General features: G+C 39.1%; 1 protein-coding gene across 1 annotated transcript in view; it reads right to left on the reverse strand.

Annotated features, from left to right (window-relative positions):
- The window catches only part of Cngl (Cyclic nucleotide-gated ion channel-like), a 327720-nt gene that overhangs the window by 130187 nt on the left and 177080 nt on the right, over nucleotides 1–20453 (reverse strand). The window lies entirely within an intron of this gene.

Raw genomic sequence — 20453 nt, forward strand, 5'->3', positions numbered from 1 at the left:
ATCAATAAATTATAATTTCTATAATATGTTTTCGTATCATTCTCCGTGAATTTTTTTACAGATTCCAAAATATTCGCAGAAAATTTCAAGGAGGTAGCAGTTTTTTTTTAACGAAAATAAACTTAATCCTTAATCGGATATTTTCAACGTTGCAATAGAGCTACGCATTTTCCGACTCTTGCCATCGATAAATTATGATCCCTATAATATGATCCGAGAATGACGTTAATGCCGCCCGGAAAAATTGCAGGAATGGTCTGAGGACTCGTTAAAGTTGCGGGGAATTTTATTGAGAAAAGGGCGGAATTATTAAGGAGACTGAATAAGGAAGGAGGTCTGGACTTGATTATTTAAAAATGGGCTCCGATTTCAATTGCTGAGGAGGCAAGACGCAGCGGGCGTAAGGACTGCCCAGCCATTCATCTCCGGCTGCCGATTTATCGCCGTTGTGTCAGCCGCAGATCAGCGCTTGTAACTGCAGTCATCAAGTCTGCGTCGAAAGTGTATATGCCGCTATTGGCAAGACCGCCAAACTGGATGCAGCTGATTTTTTCTCTTCGGCACGACTAAATAGACAACGGCACAGGGTGTTATAAATCATCGTTTTACTAGAATTAAGATGTTGCAAGTGTGAGGAATTTGCTATGTGACCATTGATTCTTATGTAAAAGTTCGCGAGAAACACGATGGTGCCACTAGTTTTCTCTGAAATCAACTCCCAAGCTCAAAAAAAGCTCTCAAGTTGAGGCCAAAATGGAGGGGATATTCCACTCTACCCTGAGAGTCCACCTCCACATCAAAACAAACTCTCCATGCAAAGATAGGGAGCAAATACATTGGCATATGGCTGCCACTTCATTTGGGGACTCCAAAGCTGAAAACACGGCAACCCTGCTAATGTATTTGCTCCCCACGGATTAGGGTTGCTCCCTATCTCTGCATGGAGAGTTTGTTTTGGTGTGGAGGTGGACTCTCAGGGTAGGGTGGGATATCCCCTCCATTTTGGCCTCACTTTGAGAGCTTTTTTTGAGCTTGGCAGATGATTTCAGAGAAAACCAGCGGGACCATCGTGTTTCTCGCAAACTTTTACATAAGAATCAATGGTCAAATCGCAAATCCCTCACACATGCAACATCTTCATTTTAGAGCTAAATTCACCCACGGCATCAAAAATATCGGTTTTTTAAATTAAAAGTGGTTTCAGGGGACTTTTTTCCAAGTTGCTCGTCGTGAAAGATCAAAGACTCCCAAAATCCTCCTTTAACTTAAGATGTCAATATTTTAAGGCCATGGACGAAATCAGCGCTAAAATTTATAGGGACTAGCCATATATTTTTTTATGAATTTTTATCCCTTTGTTAAAACAATAAAACAAGAGATATATTAGGAAATTCAAAATAACGTAACATGCAGTTGAGTGTGGATTTCATTTTCTTATCTTACTTTGAAGGGTCAGGTACACCTGCGAGTAGCAAGCGCGTGTAAAGCGCGTTTAGGCCACTCAACGGTAGCATCAGAGTTCATCGATAAGATTTACACGCCTTTCTGTTTACACCTGCGAGCTCAGTCGCGCTTCTTACTTGTTTGTTTACGAAACACATCCTCTAACCTTTAAATTGTATTTTTACGGTATGACGGTACTGACAAGCAACGCTAACAAGTGAATCTGCTGAAACAGGTACACTCGGACTTATATCCCTGAAAATTTGAAGAGCCTGGTGACTTAATTTTATTAGTGAATTATTACTTCATTTTGAAAATATTTATATTTTTAAAACGTGACAAATATTTGTAAAACCTTTTCCAAGCGACATTAATCTCAATGAGCCGCAGTTGTGCCGACAGAACTGCAAAAATGAATAAAAGAGGGAAAAAACCAAGAAGCACGCAATCTTTAGTTTTAACCCATTTGTACATCGATCTTTTAGAGTCAAATACGTCAAATTTTGAGCGTTTGGTTGCGCGTACACCTCGCTGCAGCACAATAAAAGCACAAAATGTAAAAGAAAAAATTAAAGTGCTTTGGAAATCATTAAAGTTGACACGGAACCACCAATATTTAAAAACACACACGTTATATTATTATTCTCTTTTGATAAATTGATACATATTTTTTCTCCATCAATTTAAATGAGAATAATCAATGCTGAGTGTGCAAACATTTCAAAATCATGAGTTAAAAAACTCTGACTATGCGAGTATAAATATTAAAGCCTAACAGAGCGGAGCGGCGCGGCTTGCTGCCAGCGAGAGAGGATCACTGGCGCCTACAAACCTAAGTGGATACTCCACGCATTGCACAATGCTTGAAGTATCCACTTAGGTTTGTAGGCGCCAATGCGGCGGCGCCTGAAGCAACTATTTCACAACAGCGATGTTGCACAGTATTACACGAAATTGAACGTATCGAGAATGACAGGCATCCTTTAAAAGTACAGATCTTTCCTCGCAAAATAAATCAAGATACTTATTGTACACAAGAAAAATCTAAGAGCCTTTAGCTGAGGCAAATATAGAGGTTTATCTGGTTCAGGTATAACAAGGTGGGAATTTCTTGAAAGATAATTAAGTCCTGTTACACCAAAGAGGTGTAGAGAGTTTTAGTGAATTTTGTCTCATGGAATTGACGCTCCCCCATTTTTATCAAAACTCTCAACTATATAGTATTCTCCGCTGGACCAAACAGATAAAACAAAAAAACAAGCAAACCCTCATGCCTTGCCCAAGGAAGAGAAAAAAGACCAAAATACATACTCGCAGTGAAATTTACTGGCTTCCTAATGAGTTAAAACGCGTCAGATTTCAAGATCTTTCCGCAAAATGAGGCCGATGATCAGAAATATTCAACTCGTTTATCGATCACCTCTGTAGCTGAGCACATTTCGTGCATTCCTCTCGAAACAATTGAACCCGAGGGCGACCCGGTGACACAGGATCAGATTTACCCCGCCCACGCCGCAATAACCGATTTGCTCTTCCCATCGTGATTAAAGTGAATAGAATCGGAAAACCAGTCTAATTGGACGCATTTCAGCAAAAACCATCGACGCGCATTAGCGACGAACGACCGATATGCGATTTCTACGCCTCCGCTTCAACGCGACACTTCAGAGAAGCCGAATCGTTTGAGGCGAGGAAATCAGCGGCAAAGGATGCGGTATAATTGTTTGATGAGGTTCTCCGAGCGCTGAGGGTTGATTAAATGAAGGCTCCGCTTGAATAACGCCTCTAGCGTCGATAACTCTTGAGCCTCGGATTTTTCATTTGTTTTTGGGCGCGGGAGCTCATGAGTTTTTCGAGCCTCCTCGTACTTAATTCCACCCCTCAAATAAGGTGCATCTCACCCACACCCTCTCAGCATGCTCCGATCTACCAGACCTGTCAGATCTCCATAAATTATTCCTTTACTGCGGGTGCTGAGGAAAAACGCCGTATGAGCCATCAGGCGTTGCCATATTCCCCCCCCCCCCAACAAATCACAAATTTTCAGAAAAATCTGTGAAAGTTTCTTTTCCGATTGTTTAGATGATTTCGTTCGTAATTTGATCCGAAACGTCCGAAAAATTCAAGGGAATATATTCATAACTTTTTTTAAAAAAATAAATATTTTCTGAGAGAAATTTGGCGACTCTCGAATGTTCATACTGCGTTTCACCCTAAGAAGGCCGTTTGGTTCAGGTGAGATTTTACTATTACACGACGATGTTGCTACTGTGAGGGGTTACTGTGCCAAGGAACGTATAAATCAGTCTATCAACGACAAGATGCATGTATTATTTGGCAAAATTAACATGTGTCGCTTTCCGCATCCGGAAAAATAGAAGCTCCGAGTCTGCTGCGCGACGAATCGTATGATTGTCTTCGAGTGGAGAGAGGCAACCAATTGTCTCGAGCATCGGGCTGAAGATTGGATTCGCGGCTTCCCGAATTTGAATAGGGTGCACTTTTTGAAGGAAATTTCTCATCGTGCCAATGCTTGCTGACGGATCCGAAACCTTAGAGGAGCTTTCTCGTGAGGCGGAAAACACGCGAATGAAACTTTCTAGTTTCATTTTAAAGCTATGAAATTGATGTTTCCTACTTTAAATTGAAGTTTGTCTACCTACATCCCGACAAGCGGGCAAAATCAGTCCTTGAGTATTTTAATAGTTGCATTCTCAGTACAAGGAAAGTTGAGAAGTTTTTTTTTTTTTTTTTTTTTTTTTTGTACTATTCAAAAAGCCCACAAGGGCTAATCCTTGCGCTTTAGTCCCGTCCCCCCTCCGTCCCTACAACCAGTCCCAGGCAAACATTATTTGAGACCATCAAACTCGGGTCGCCTAGCCGGGAATTGAACCCGGGACCTCTTGATCATAGAGCTAGCGCTACAACCACTACACCATAGGAGACCGACGAGGATCCTAATAAGAGGATGACGGAAGAGAGGCTGCCAAAAAAAGATGCTCGATTGGATTCCTCCTGGGAGGAGACGAAGGGGACGCGTAGTAAAATGGTTACGAAAAGGGTTTTAAATGAAATGAGGGAGTGCCGACTCCCTCACGGATTGTGATAGGACCGAGTTTTGTGGCGTTTAGGTGTCGCAGAGCACCAGAGAGCGCTATGAAGGCGACTCTTATGTATGTATTCTCGATAGAAATATGTGCGATAAGTGCATCACACTTTAACGCGAGTCAAAAGACTGGCTATGGTTTTAGGACATTTCGTCAACGATTTTTTGTCCGCGCACCTTTTTTTCTAGTAGTTTACGTCTACGTAGTTTTTAGGCAGGGGAGTTTTGGTCCACCTACCAATTGAGACCCGAAGTTAATTAGTCCACATGTAAATACAAACGACAGTTGCTCACGGCGTTTTTGGATGAAAATATAAAATGACATGGAAGAATGAGGGTTTGCTTGTTTTTTTTTTTTTTTTTGTTTATTTGTTCGTTTGGGCAAACGGAGAAAAATATATAATTGAGATTTTTGGTAAAAATGACTTGATTCAAGCAGAACTATGCTCAAATTTACCGCTGAGAAGATTTCCTTATGAAACAATTAAGAAAATAATGCTTGTTTGAAGAAGACAGTGTGCTTATATAAAAAGAAAAGTAACTTATATTAAGCAGAAAACCGCTTTCATTCTGCTGTTTTATTCTTGATTCAAAATTCAAAATAAAATCTTCTTGACGCGGTACTCGAGAACGTTTCTGCCTAAATGGAGTCACTTTTTCCTATAATGATCGAAATATAAAAATATGCTAAACATTATTAAATACGGATGCTAGTGAGATTGAGGATTACCGCTCTCTTTTTGTGCTGAAGTGTCTTGATTTATTTTGCGAGGAAAGCTCCGTACACTTGAAGAATACCAGTCATTCTTGAACGTTAGAGTGCCTTCAATTTCGTATTATACTGTGCAACAACTTTGTTGCGAAATAATTGCTCGAAGCGCCGTGGCACGCCGCGGCGCGCAGAGGACGAGGGCGATCAGCGCGACACGCTCATTGGCGCCTACAAACCTAACAGGGATACTTCACGCATTGCGCGATGCGTGAAGTATCCCTGTTAGGTTTGTAGGCGCCAGTGCGCATGTCACGCTGCCAGCACGCCCGCACGCCGCTCCGCTCTGTGTTTGGCTCTAACATTTAAACTCGCGAGTCAGCGTTTTTCAACTCAGGTTTTTTAAATGTTTGACCATTCTGCATGGATTATACTTATTTAAATTGATGGAAAAAAAATATGTATTAAAGGAAAATATAATGAGTGTTTTGTAAATATTAAGGTGGTTCTGTGTAAAATTTAATGATTTTCAAAGCTTTTTAATTTTGTATCTTATATTTTGTGCTTTCACTGTGCTGCAGCGCAGTGTACGCGCAACTGGATGCTCAAAATTGGACGTATTTGATGCTAAAAGATCAACGTACAAATGTGATAAAACTAAAGATTGCGTGCTTCTTGATTTTATCTCCTCTTTTATTCATTTTTGTATAGTTTCTTTCAACACAACTACGTCTTATTGGGATTAATATCGATGCCATCGCTTGGAAAAGGTTTTACAAATATATGCCAACATTAAAAAATGTGAATGTTTTTAAAATGAAGTATTATTTTCATTAAAAAATGAAAGAAAAAAGGTATATGTAGGAAGGTATATTTTATATCGAGAATTGTGAGAATATAAATAAAACCGAATATTCACCAATGAAAATTTGAAAAAATGAAACAAAAGAAGAAAGTGATTCATTTAAAAAATGAGTCACCATAACATCACCTTATTCTCTCCAAATTTTCTCATTTCTATATTATCAATATAATTTTACATACGGACTAACATAAGACGCTTTGACCAAGTGAATGGTAATTATTTTCCGCCTGGACGTTAACTACTGGACAAAACAGATGCGCGGACAAAAAATCGTGGACGAAATGCCCTGAAACCCTGCCTTTCTGCCCAGTAAGATGATTGCAATGATCTTCACTTTTACTCTCAGCACCAGTCATGGCAACATGTATGGCATTTTGAATTTTCTACTTACGACTTATCAACGATTTTTTTTAAGTTCATTATAAAATTTTCGAGGATACTGTACATTATAATATAGTAAGAAACGAACCGTATTTGAAAATATTCACCACAACAAATATAGAATTTTAAAAAAAAAAATATTACATAAATAACACTGGATGAAAAATACGTTCAGTTCCTTTAAAGTTTTCTCATCAAAATTATTGTCACTCTATTGTTGTTTGAAAAAATTTTGTTTAATACGAATTATTTTTCAAAGTAGGAATTTAAATATGGAGTTAATATATTTTCTACGGCGAACCTATTAAACCTAAATAATTACTAATTACCTATCTACTGGTAACCTAATTAATTGCTAACCTTTCTCTTAAAAATACAGTCAATAATAGTTATTAAACTCTATCATGAAATTTTCCGCAAAACACAGACTTATATTTGTTTTCTCAATATCGGGTTCGATTCAGTTCCCTATAGTTTAAAGTATTAAGTTAATATGTTGATAGCATACATCTCAAAAAATGAAAGCTCTAGGTTGAGGAACAAACCCTTATTGACTCTAGCATAGCGGAGTATTGCGAGTTCACACCTCGCGCTATCGCGCCTTCAACTTTGCAGACGCAAAACGGACATCCATCAGGCCCAAATAGTTGTATCTCTGCGCCGTCAACAACACCCAATGAGGCGTCTTCTATTTGGACGCATTTCTGTCAAACGGAACTATGTGCATTATGACGTGAGCCCTGTTATGCATATATTATTATGCGTCTCAGGGCTCATGTCTTTCTTAAAGTGCCGTTTGATAGAAATACGTCCATTTGTAACATTCTAGGAAAGTTAATATTAAGTTAGGCCAAAATACATACGCTATGATGTATCTAAATTAAAAATAATTTTGAAAAAGAAGTAAAAAATATTTTAAGAGGTCTCTCAAGCGCCCTAAAGGAAGCACGCCTTAAAACTGATATTTGTGAAAGTTACTGTATCTTGTAGAATAACAAACAAAATTTTAAGCTCGATAAAAACTTTTGACCTTCAACCATTGCATTTCCAAATAAATGCATCAACCAACTACGTAAGTTCTTTGAAAATTCACCAAATTGCAATTGTACTTAAATCTCACAATCCCATGCTTATCTGGAATTTGTGAGCATAAAAACGGATATAGAGCGCGTCGAGCTGTGACAGACAGGCAAATATAAGCAGAGTTGTATAAGTATTTCAGCGTGCCTTCAGGCTCAGTGTGTGGTTTGAACGTCTTGTGGGGCCAATTCGGAATAGCATGAATAACCAATTACATCGTGTAAGAAAACATCTCGTCTCGCGTATAATCAAGGAAAGCGTGTGAATGGTAAATACTTGCGTAACAGAGAGCTCTAGGTCCTTGAGACGTTTAGTTCATGTTCCTTAAAGGTTGTCAAATTAGCCTGAAAGTCTTCAATGTGGGCGTTTTGTACGTACGGGAGAAAATCTGGAGGTTTTCTTAAATCCCATCAATTTTGATGATTACAAGTTTCGATTGAGTATAACTTTAGAACAGAGTATGTGTATTAGGTCCCATGAGGACCCATAGAAGCTAAAAATATGGTGACATGTCGCCAACCTGTATAACAGATAACAGGCTACAGCTATCACCACCTGAATTTGTCGCCAACATTACATTAGTACTGACGTCCACAAGATTAAGGCGATTTTTTCGAATGTATTCCACAAACTTGGAATCAAAACTGAGTAAGTACGCATACTTACGGATTTAGGTAAGTTCACAGTGATACAAGCAAATTTGATATGTCTTTGACATGGGCGTGAAGATGCAACTATTCGTCCTTGATGGATGTCCGTGTTGCATCTGTAAAATTGAAGGCACGATGACGCGAGGCGTGAACTCGCAATGTTCAGCTTTTTGGTGTCACTGATCGCTCAGATTCGGCAGAAAAGTTAGAAAACGAGGCCTAAATACGCCTTTTGTAACTTCGGCTGAGTGGACATTCAATTGTTTTTCTTTTTTTTTTCAATTTGATGTCTGACTCTGTTTTTTCAGGATGCGTGTGTAGTGTATCTAATGAGATTAACTCACGGGGACCCGCAAAGCGGGCCTTATAAGGTGCTTGCGTCCTCTGAGGGTTGGATTGCGTAGCGGTCAGAGGGCATGGCGTGAATTGCGATGTATCGATTGTTCTGCCTAGAGTCCCTTTATACCCAGAGTTAAGACAACTCACTTTTGGTTGGGCCAGAGTTGGGCTGAAAGTGGCCAAAAAAAATCCAATTCTGATTGGTTCTCGCTCATGGAGGCCGAAACGAGTGCACCAAGATGGCGGTACCTTGAATGTGTACAAGAATAATGAAAATATTACCTAATTGTGGTTTATCAAGAGTAAATTGTTATTGCCATCGGTCCAAAATGAAAATAGATTAAGAAATTATTCACAAACCAATCTCATTTTCTTTTTAATTGATCAATTTGTTGATGTTGTTGTTTTTGTGTGACAGGCATCGCAGGATTCCTGATCCTTATCCCTCAATATCGTTCGTTTGGGTGCACTCATTTCGGCCTCCATGACCAGCCAAGGCCGGCTGCCAGTTAGCTGATAATCGAGTTGTCTTAACTCTGGGTATAAAGGGACTCTAGTTCTGCCTTTAAACCTATGGTAAAGAATCGATTATTGAGGTGTTCGCTGCGAACACCCTGTTTATCGATCCTTTTCCATAGGTTTAAATGGCATAACAATCGATGTATTGCAAAGCACACCACGCCACTGGGGCGTGTAGCCTCCTCGCCATTTAACATCGGTTTCCTTATACCGTTCTTTCCAAATTGTCGTGGTTTATGATATAATCTCATAAATGTGCAACTTCAGTAATAAAGACAACTAAAAATTCCTTCAAAAACGTCGGAAAGTTAGGTAAGGTACTTTTGAAAAAAAAAAATGTAAAAGCGAGTTTAAAACACTGTTCCTGTAGTTTCATAATCAGTGTATAAAAAGGTAATATATGTTTGTAGAGAAAATTTAATAATAAATCCAAGTATCACTTCCGTTTTGTTCACTACGGCGAAATGTGTGTGTATTACACTGCCGTGCTAAGCAATAACGCCGTAAATCCATCAAGATTTTTCGACGTTTTTTGGAACTCCACGCTTAATAAAATCAAAACCATTTTACCCTCGCACCGCAAATTTTCAGGTTAAGTTCTTGACAGTATTTGCAAAATAATTCTGTAAAAAAATTGTCTCAATAAGGCACACAAGTTTTTCTGCTATGATACATTGTTTCCAAAAACCCTAAAATGGCGTTTACGGCGTTTTTGCGATGCATGGCAGTACACTCCGGTTCAATGACCCTCTAAAACTGCATCAGTTACTTTTCCAGTATATAAATAGTCGTATGCAAAAAGAAAAACAAAAAAACCCGGGGGATTCAAAGCGAATCCATCGCGACGTCACCGACCTTTAAAAACAGACCACACGTGACATCTGCCGTGCCAAGGAAAAACACCGAATGAGCATTTGAGAGTTGCCAAATTTCCTTCGATAAAACGTTTAATAATTAGGGAAGCTAGAAATGTTTTCCCTTGAAATTTTCAGGAAATTTAGGTTAGATTTTGAACAAAATTATCTGAGAAATCGGAGGAAAAATATTTACAGGCTTTCCCGAAAATTTGTGATTTACCAAAGGAAATTTGGCAGCGCCTGAAGGTCCATACGGCGTTATTCCTTAGCACGGCAGACATTGGAGGTTCTCGATTGTTTCAACGACGCAACTGAAAAACGCATCGGAAATTAATGGGCCATCCCGATCCCTCCCACTGATAAATGGACGTATTTCTGTCAATTAGAACTATGTGCATTAAGCCATGAGCCCTGAGACCCATAAGAGTACTTGCATAACAGGGCTCATGTCATAATTTACTCAGTTCCGTTTGGCAGAAACGCGTCCAAATAGGCTACTCGAGCATTAAGTTTAGCTGGCATGCATCGAAGCTCCGTGCAGAGATAAGAGGGAGAACCCCACCCCATCCCTCTCCTCCACCCCTCATTCACACGCAGGGGCTCAGGTGAGATTGATTAATTTATAGTATGTGGGATACCGGCTGGAATCGTCAACGTATTATTCGGAGAGGGGGGTGATTGGAAGGGGGGAGGGTGATTGGAAGGGGGGGGGGGAGGTGCGCGCGATGGGACGTGGAACTGGAGAGCTGCTAGCTGGTGCGGCTTCAATTCATAGCTCAACACCCCGAGATTCAAGGCGTTGTTTATGTTGCCGGCTTTACACGTTTAGGTGCTTTTGTTGCTAATCACCAAAAAACAATACATATCGAATTATTCATATTGGTAGCATCGAGAAAAGTTACAATCATCGTTCTTTTCGGTAATAGAGAAGTCGTACATGCACGGATAGTAATCACGAAAGAAAAAGTAAGACAGTCCCAACTACACTCCTGTCTGGTTTTGGCGCCAGATATGAGAGTATTTGCACTAGTTTGAAGTAAATCGCGCTTAGTAGAAAGGAACCAGGCCACATCAGCTATTGCCAAAGACCAAGCAAATTATTGTTTTACAAGAGAACGTTTGTGCGGATTCCTTTGAAAGTTTTAAGACATTTGCTTCGTGCTATGTAGAAAATTCACTGAAATTTACACAAAAATCCGCACAACCATTTTCACGTAAAAAATTAAATTTCCCGGTTAAATTTCGCAATATCTGATGTAGCTTGGTTCTTTTCTGCTTAACGTAGTCCAAGTATGGTTAAGTCTACCAAATAGGTGGTTGTATCAACCATGCTGGTTGTTGCAACTACTCCTTTATCTGACGCCAAAATCAGCCGGGAGCAAAGTTGGGATCGTGATACTTTTTTTCAGTAAATGAAAAAAGTACATGTACATATTTATCAACAAATGGAATCAACAGTACTGATCTTTTAAAAAATTTAAACCTGTTGAAAGTACTGGTATTATTAGCGGATCTATAGGTTTTCAAATGAGTAATTTTAAAGCGATGACGTAGGCTCTCTTCATATTTTGACCCCTCTTACATTTGTGGTGGGTTGGTCGATACATTATTTATTTAAAGGTGCTCCTAAAAATACGAAGTCCTTAATTCCTTAGAAAAAAAGAGCTCAACAAAAATTAATATTTGTGAGAAAGTAGGTAAATTAAGATCAATTCATTCGCCAAGACAAATGAACTGATACATGAGGAAACCAACACAAGCTTTCTTCATTCATGAGCTGATATGCTTGTGTGAGTAAGGTTAAATATTCCCCGGTCATCCAGAGAGACATTGCGTAAAAAAATGTTTCAATTCATTTAATTCTAAAAAGCATGTCGGCCTATTCCCTGACAAAGTTACACACCGATACAACACGCTTCACACCAACAAGGGCGTATGCAGCGTGATTTTAAGCCCTCTCTGATGGCAGCCTCTTGTATCATAGCTCCTCTGACATGGGGGGTGAACTAAATTTTGAGATGAGCCTTGATGTCCGCATTATTCCATGCTCTGAGGGCTCAAATGAAAATCAAGCTACACCTTTACGCAGAATAACGAGGATATGACGCTCAATGATGAATGTCAACCACGCATTTTTTCTCCTTTTTTAGGATTCTGCCCGTGACACACGTAGCCACGCTGTCAAAGTGATTTAATGCATTAATAAACGACGCTTCATCCTGGTTTAAAACGTAAAAATATGGAAAGCCTTCGGATGGTCTATTGACGAAACCAATTCATCGGATGAGTGTCACCTCGGGAGGTATTTGAATTTCTCAAGAATTCTGAAATTTACAGCCTTAACGTGCGATCTTTTCGCGTGTAAGAATGAGATTAAAATTCCCTAATCTGTCATTTATTAATTTATACGATGGCTTTTGTCATTTTTAACTGTATTCATACCATACTACCAGATTCTGTTAGGTTTTCTTCACCTGAAGATAATTGAATGTTTATTGCTATTGTTTTTGTTTTTGTTAGCTTCACACTTTTTTATTTCTATTGATGTACTCAGTACTTTCCAAGATTTGTTATTTTTATTTTTTTTATTTTTTACTTTATTTTTTTTTTTAGATTTGTACAAACCAGGCCGTGACTTAGTTCGTAGATTCCCAGTAAAAGGCACAATCTCCATTCTAGGATTGTAAAATCTATTTACTAGACTCTTACTTTCAATCGAGGAAAATAGCGAAATATCCGTCTAAGTTTTCGCTGATTTTGATGATAAATCATGGAAGATCCGTGAAATTTTCCTTTCAATAATTCAAATTTAAAAAAAATACAAATCATAAAATGAATTTTGGCAACGTTAAAATGTAGTAACGCTCCTACGACCAGGAAAAACGAGATTTAAGTAGAGAGAGAAAGGTTAAAAAAGAGAAAAGAGAAGAAGAATTCTGTCATGAGAAATTTTCAATGGAGGCTTATTTTGGTTCAAGTGGGGATTTTTCTCAGGGCATGATCCTTATCAGACTGGTTGCGGCTAAAATAAGCACTCTCTGCTTCAGTTCAACGGAAAATCCGTTTATGTCAAGTTTTCGTCATCGAAGACAGGCGCACGGTTTCTAGAAACTTTCCACAATTATTTGCGTTGCCTGCCATTGTTTCGCGCATAAAAAATCTGCCCTCGTATTATGAGGCTCCGGTTTCGAGAATTGAGTTTACTTCCTGATATATGGCTTGCGACAAGGGGACGAACACTGGAGTGGCGTGTTTTGCGATGTATCGATTGATCTACCGTTTAAACCTATGGAAAAAGATCGATGCACAGGAAGTTTGCAACGAACACCTTAATAATCGATTCTTCACCTAACCTAAAAATGGAGAAATATCGATAATCGATCATTCACGCCACGCCACTGGAGACGAATGAGCAGCGCATCATACCAGCAAATCCGATTTCCTCGTGCTTACTCAGGATTTTGCATAACAATGTCACGGAAAAAAGGATGAGACCCAGCCGTTGCAAGATTTTACTAAAACATTTTAAAAATGCAATGACGATGTATGCATCCACAAGGTATGCCTCATATGTATATACTATTCAATTTAGTGTTCAATTACTAAACTCTAGAAAAATTTTCCTCGCCGTCTCTACTACAAGACAGCAACACAAATCCTCCCACTGCGACTGCTAAGGAAACCTCTATTTACCGGCCAAAAATAGAGTGCGACATTCATTGCAATATTTTTCCAGGGTTTTGAAAACAGGCATCTGGAAGCGCTTCGGACAAAAGAGGGGAGAACGCCGCGGCTGTTGCATCGGAAAAGATTTTTCCACGTCACTCATGCACCTTGTTGTGCAGGGAAGGAGTTCTAAGCCCGGCAGATTCTTTTTTGCTAACAATTTAAAATAAATAAGTATTAGTTCACCTCTAGAGCGAGAAAAGTGTATAGAAATCGTGAATCCATAAAATGATCCATGAGAATGCAGATATATCGGTCAAATATAACGTCTAAAGTTGTAATTTGAATCAAATTTAATGAATCAGTTTAGTTCGGTTTGCATCGATCTCCATCTCATAAAAACTAAGGAAAAGTAATTATTCGTTATACATTTTTTCATATTTATCGTGTTAACCATAGAATTTTATTTTTTATATATTAAATGAATTCATTTCGTCTCAATAGGGTATGAAAGAATTTCCAAAAATAAACAATTTCATGAAATTGTGCGAAGAATGATCGAAAAAACAACAGCGAAAATTCCAGTTGTGGTAGCGGCAATGAACGCGGGCCGGACGCGTGTAGGTAGCAGTCACGGCTCCTGAGTGTCCGAACCTCTTACCCGAGCGCGCGACCAAAATCGTCCTCAACGGCGATTTTCTATTCGTCACAAAAAAAAGAATATGGTATCGTTTGAAGGTCCAGGAAATACCTCCGATCCACCAAAAGAAAATAAAGGGCTCTAATTGAGCGCGCCCTAAACAAAAAATCAAACGGCTGATAAGGATGAACTAAATTGAAAAAATCACGTAAATTTTGCATAAAGAATGCAAATTATTTAAATGGAAAATGTAAAATGCACATTATTTAGAAAAGGTCTTATAGTAGCTTTCAAAACAGACAAAGGTTTGAAATCGAACGAATGGTTGGAAGAGATGGCAGCACGTATTGCACGTGTGAAGCGCGTCCCATAGGCCATGAACGCGGGGTGAAATCGCGCTCTCTCGGCCGATCGCGCGACCCAATGATATGTGCTCTCGCTGGAAAACCACACTAGTCACAAAATTGTATTGGATCAAATAAAGCGCGATGATAAGACCCATCTCTTTTACTGAAAGAAAATATCAATTTTTCCTGCTCAAGGATAAAAGTTATATTTTGCTTTGAAATTTTAGGAATTTATATCAAGGAAAGAAATTTATTGTCAAAAATTGTGGACAAATTGTTGGCACGAGTTGAAACGGTTAAAATTTATTACGAATTTCAGGTGCCCCTTTATAAGCTCTCAACTTAAAAAAAAGAAAATCAAAATCGGACAATTATCAACCGTGATATATAGCACGAATCAAAAAAGCGCATGGCCGCCATCTTTAAAACGTCCGCCATCTTGGATCCTGCACGGATTTGAAAGTGGTTTCCTACGGAGCAAAAACTTTTAATTTTTCATCCTAGTATGACCTCCCGAAGTGTCATTTTCCAATCTAAAAATCGTCGATTTTGATACGTACCCACCGTACTCATCATGCCTATATCCAAGGAAGATAAAAAAGACCAAAATATACACGGAAAAAAAAAACTCATTGGATCTAGAGGTCCAGACTCTTAAAAACTCTAAATAAAAAAAAATAAATAAAAAATACTCTTGATTTCAATCGGATTAAGCTTTAATTGAGAACCCAGCCTTTAAATTTGAGCGGATTTTCTTTGATTTAAGCTTACAATCTGATTGAATCAAGAGTCCTTTTTCTTGTCAATGTTTTCAAGAGTCTGGACTCTAGATCCAATGAGTTTTTTTTGTTTTTTTTTCCAGTGTGTATTTTGGTCTTTTTTCTCTTCCTTGGACAAGGCATGAGCCCTGTTTAGCCAGCAAGCACTAAATCAGCATACTTGCAGACTGCAGTGCAATTTACCAACTTTCTAATGAGTTATAACGCGTCAGATTTCAAGATCTTCCCGCAAAACGGGGCCGATGATCCGAAATAATTCAACTCGTTTATCGATCACCTCTGTAGCTGAGCACATTTCGTGCATTCCTCTCAAACAATTGAACCCGAGGGCGACCCGTGACACAGGATCAGATTTACCCCGCCCACGCCTGCAATAACCGATTTGCTCATTCCCATCGTGATTAAAGTGAATAGAATCGGAAAACCATCTAATAGGACGCATTTCAGCAAAAACCATCGACGTGCGCATTAGCGGCGAACGACCGATAGCGATTTTCTACGCCTCCGCCCGAACGCGACACATCAGAGAAGCCGAATCGTTTGAGGCGAGGAAATCAGCGGCAAAGGATGCGGTATAATTGTTTGATGAGGTTCTCCGAGCGCTGAGGTTGATTAAATGAAGGCTCCGCTTGAATAACGCTTCGAGCGTCGATAACTCTTGAGCCTCGGATTTTTCATTTAGTTTTTGGGCGCGGGAGCTTCAGAGTTTTTCGAGCCTCCTCGTAACTTAATTCCACCCCTCAAATAAGGTGCATCTACACCCACAACACCCTCCAGCATGCTCCGATCTACCAGACATGTCAGAACTCCATAATTTGATTCCTTTACTGCCGTGCTGAGGAAAAACGCCGTATGATCCATCAGACGTTGCCATATTTCCCCCAACAAATCACAAATTTCCAGGAAAATCTGTGAATGTTTCTTCTCCGATTTTACGAATGATTCGGTCTTAATTTGATCTGAAACGTCCGAAAATTTCAAGGTGTGTGTTTCAAATGTATTCATAACTTTTATAAAAAATAAATATCTCCGAGAGGAAATTTGTGCGACTCACGAATGTTCATCGAACGTTTCACACCCTAGCACGGTGCAGTTTAGTTCAGGTGAAACATTTACCATTGCAACGACGCATGTTGCTACGTGAGAGGTTACTGTGCCTAGGAACTATAAATCCAAGTCTATCAAACGACAAGATGCATTATTATTTGGTGCAAAATTACCAGTGTCCGCTTTCATCTCGCATCCGGAAAAGAAGAAGCTCCAGTCTGCTGCGTCGAGCGAATCTTATGAATTGTCTACGAGTGGAGATAGGCAACCACTTGACTCGAGCATCGTGCAGAAAGAGGATTCTGAGCTTCCCGAATTTGAAAAGGGTGCACTTATTTGGGAAGTAAATTTCACAGTCTTGCCGATGCTCTCCATGCGACCGAATCGCGTAACCCTAGAGGAGCTGTTCTCCGTGAGGCGGAAAACACGCGAAAGAAACTTCTATAGTTACATATATAAAAGCTATACAATTGATGTTTCCTCTTCAAAATGAAGTTATGTCGTGCCTACATCCCGACGAGTTGGCAAAATCAGTCCTATGAGTATTATTAATAGTTTTCACTCTCCGTACTAAGAGATGTTAAGAAGTAGATAAGAGGTAATGACGGAAGAGAGGCCTGCCAAAAACAGATGCTGTGATTGGAGATTCCTCCTGGCGGGAGCAGGAAGGGACTGCGTAGTGCAATGGTCGCGTACAAAGGGTTTTTATAAATGGATTGAGGGAAGTGCCAACTCCCTGACGGAATTTGTGAAAGGACAGATTATGTAGGCGTTATAGCGTCAGCAGAGCAACAGAGAGTAGCTACGAAGGCACTCAAAGAATGAATTCTTAAATAACGAATATGTATGCATCACACATTACGCGAGACCAAAGACTGGGTCTATGGTTTTTGTCAGAAACTGATGTCTAGGACTAGTGTATGCTAGTGATGATTTTGACATACCGCTCTCATTTTGTGCAGAAGTATCTGAAATAATTATGCAAATGAAAGCTCCGTACAATTGGAAGGAAACCTTTCATTCTTGAACGATGTGAGAGCCATCAGATTTGTATTAACTGTGCAACATCTTTGTAGCGACATAATTGGCTAGCGAAGCGTCGTGTCCCCCGCGTCGCGCGTAGGGACGAGGCGATCACGCGACACGCTCATCTGGCGCCTACAAACCAAACGCAGGGATACTTCATCACTGCATTGCGCAATGCGTGAAGTAATCCCAGGTGGGGGGGGGGGGGTGGGGGGGGGGGGGGGGGGGGGGTGGGGGGGGGGGGGGGGGGGGGGGGGGGGGGGGGGGGGGGGGGGGGGGGGGGGGTGGGGAGTAGGTTTGTAGGCGCCAGTGCGCAGTCACGCTGGCAGCACGCCCCGCAGCGCCTGCCCGCTCTGTGTTTGGCTCAGCATTTAAACCGCGGAGTCCCATCGTTTATCAACTCAAATGATTTTGAAATGTTAGACCACTCTGCATGGATTTATTCTTATTATAAATAGGTGGGAAAAAATATGTATTAAAAGAAAATATATTGAGTGTATGTAAATATTAAGGTGGTTCCTTGTGTAAAATTTAATGAATTAAAAGCATTTTAATTTTTTATTTTATATTTTAGTGCTTTTAACTTTCTGCATCGTAGTGTACGGCGCAACTAAATGCTCAAATTGGACGTATATTGACGCAAAAAGATGCAACGTACAAATTGTGTTAAAATTTAAAGTATATGCTGTACATCATGATATCTCCTCTATTTATTCATTTTATGTGATGATTTCTTTCACCACAACTACGCATATTGAGTTAATATCGATGCCAATCTGCTTGGAACAGGATTTACAAATTATAGGCCAATTCAAAAATGTTAATGATTTTAAAATTGAAGTATTATTTTCATTAAAAAAAGAAGATATAAAGGAATAAGTAAGAACGTATATTTTAGATCGAGAAATGTAAGAAAATAAGAAAACGAATATTCACTAATATCACTTTGAGAAAAAATGAATCAAAAGAAGTAAAGTGACACTTCATCTAAAAAAATGTGAGTCACCATAACAACACCTCAAACTCTCTAAATTTTCTCATTTCTATATTGTCAATATGGACCAAGTGACTGGTAATTATTTTCCGCGTGGACGTATACTGGACAAAACAGATGCGCGGACAAAAAATCGTGGACGGAATGTCCTGAAACCCTGCCTTTCTGCCAAGTGTGATGATTGCAATGGTCTTCACTTTTTACTCTCAGCACCATTCATTGCAACAAGTTATGGCATTTGAATTTTACACTTACGACTTCTCAACGATTTTGTTTTAAGTCATCGTAACATTTTCGAAGAAACTGTACATTATAATATAGTAAGAAACGAACCAAAATTTGAAAATATTTCACCACAACAAATATAAAAATAAAAGAAGAAATTTACATAAAAAACACAGGATGAAAAATAACTTCAGATCCCTTTAAATTTATCCATCAAAATTATTAGTCACTCTATGTTGTTCATGAAAAATTTTTTTTTATAACACTAATTATATAATCTAAGTAAGGCAATTTTAAATATGGATTTAATATATTTTCTAGTGCGAACCCTTTCACATAAAAATAGCAGTCAATAAAAAATTAATCTCTATAGTGTATCATTTTCTGCAAAATACAGACTTATATTTGTTTTCCCCTCAAATCAGTTTGATTCAGTTCCCTAAAAGAATAAAATATTACGTAAATAGATGATTGATGCATACATCTTAAACAATAAAAGCACAAGGTTGAGAACAAAACCTGTATTGACTTTACATAGGGCGGAGCATTGCGAGTTCACACCTCACGATATCGCGGCTCCCCAAAATATTTGTATCTCTAGCGCCGTCAACAACACCCGATGAGGGATGTACAACTCTATTTGCGGAACTCCTTTCTGTCAAACGGAACATGTGCATTATGACGTTAGCCTCTCATAAGCAAGTATATTATTGTATCAGGGCACATGTCTTAATGCATAAAAGTACCGTTGAATAGCAATAACGTCCATTTGTAACATAACTACGGAAAGAAAAAATAAAGTAAAGACAAAACATAAGGCTATGATGTATACGAAATTAAAATAATTTTGAAAAAGAGTAAAATACTAGGCTGTCCAAAAAGTACCGAGATTACATGTACCATCACACTCCAAAAACCATGATACTAAGGCTAGATTCTTGGTCTCCATTTGAAAGATACACAACAAAATCATATCGATTAAGACCAAGATTCAAAACTTTTGGTCAAATATTTCAAAAGTAACAATACACGTTAGAAAAAACAAAATCTGGACCCCCTATCCGTTAATTTATATGACTAATTTATCTTGCCGGGAACACTCTCTAAATTATTAAATGAAACCTTGCACGGAGTACTTATTGCAACTACTCTGGCAAAAACCAAGTATCGATTTGGAAACACTAGACCTAGCCTACGTCGTCCTACTAACGGGGCATACGGGTTCAAAATCCACGGGGAAAGAATGGAAAACCGCGGAAGGCCACCCACAACAAACCCGGGAAATTTTCGCAGATTGTATGACATTCACAGTGCGTTGCGATATGTTACTACGCAGCAGAAAGTTAGATGAATAATAGTTTCAGTGATCGAAAAAAATGATTATGATACCATCAAGTAAAGGGGGAGATAAAGCAGTTGGGTAATCAAAAATATCGAACACAGAAACAAATTCACACACAATCTGTCAGCGTGACCACGTCACGCACTGATACCTTGTCCACAACAGCCGAAAATTTCCCGGTTTGTTGAGGGTGGCCTACCGACGGATCATTCCTTTCCCCCTAGATTATTGAACCCTGAATGCCCGTATGTCGGACGACGACGGCTTGACAGTTGTTTCCAAATCGTGATTAAGGATATTGCCATGATTAAGTTTTGCAAACAGAACCGTGCACTGAGCATTAATAATTTAGCGAGTAGGTCGCGGCAAGATAAAAAAGTCAAAAAAAACGTGTAGGGGTCCATATATTTATTTTTACAAACAGACCTTGTAAACTAT

This window comes from Bemisia tabaci, chromosome 6 (genome assembly GCF_918797505.1).
Source record: "Bemisia tabaci chromosome 6, PGI_BMITA_v3".
NCBI lineage: Eukaryota > Metazoa > Arthropoda > Insecta > Hemiptera > Aleyrodidae > Bemisia > Bemisia tabaci.